The following is a 687-nucleotide window of genomic DNA, read 5'->3' as shown; positions in this document are numbered from 1 at the left end:
TTCATCTTCATCTTCATCTTCATCTTCATCTTCATCTTCATCTTCATATCCACCTTCGTTTGTATTTAGGTTTCTTTACTTTTATTCTAATCTTTGCCTTTATCCCTTTCTTTTTCTACATATTCAACTTTACCTTCTTCCTTGCATGAATCTTAATCTTCGTAAATCTGATTTCTAAACTGCTGCTTAGCAGATTTCTTTAATTCAGTATCAATATTAAAGCAATGTCATTGATGCCACATAAAGTGATATCATGTCATTTTGGGGAAATTGGGTGTGGTGGTTTGCGATGTGGTGGAATTGGGTGTGGGAGTTACGGCGCTGTGAATTCAGGTGTGGTGGGCTTAAGAGGTGCGGTGAGTTTAGGTGTGGTGAATTTAGGTGTGGGGAGTTAAGATGTGGTGAGTTGAGGTGTGGTGAGTTAAGGTGTGGTGAGAAAGTTGAGGTGTGGTGAATTACGGTGTGGGGGGTTAACGTGTGGTGAGTTGAACTGTGGTGAATTAAGGTGTGGTGAATTTAGGTGTGTGGAGTTAAGGTGTGGTGAGTTGAGGTGTGGTGAGTTAAGGTGTGGTGAGAGAGTTGAAGTGTGGTGAATTACGGTGTGGGGGTTAAGTTGTGGTGTGTTTCATCTTCATCTTCGTCTTCATCTTCATCTTCATCTTCATCTTCATCTTCATCTTCATCTTC

Source organism: Rhagoletis pomonella, unplaced genomic scaffold (genome assembly GCF_013731165.1).
Source record: "Rhagoletis pomonella isolate Grant_MI unplaced genomic scaffold, Rhpom_1.0 Rhpom_scaffold_00011, whole genome shotgun sequence".
NCBI classification, from domain to species: Eukaryota; Metazoa; Arthropoda; class Insecta; order Diptera; family Tephritidae; genus Rhagoletis; species Rhagoletis pomonella.
Note: the sequence above shows the minus strand (reverse complement) of the source record.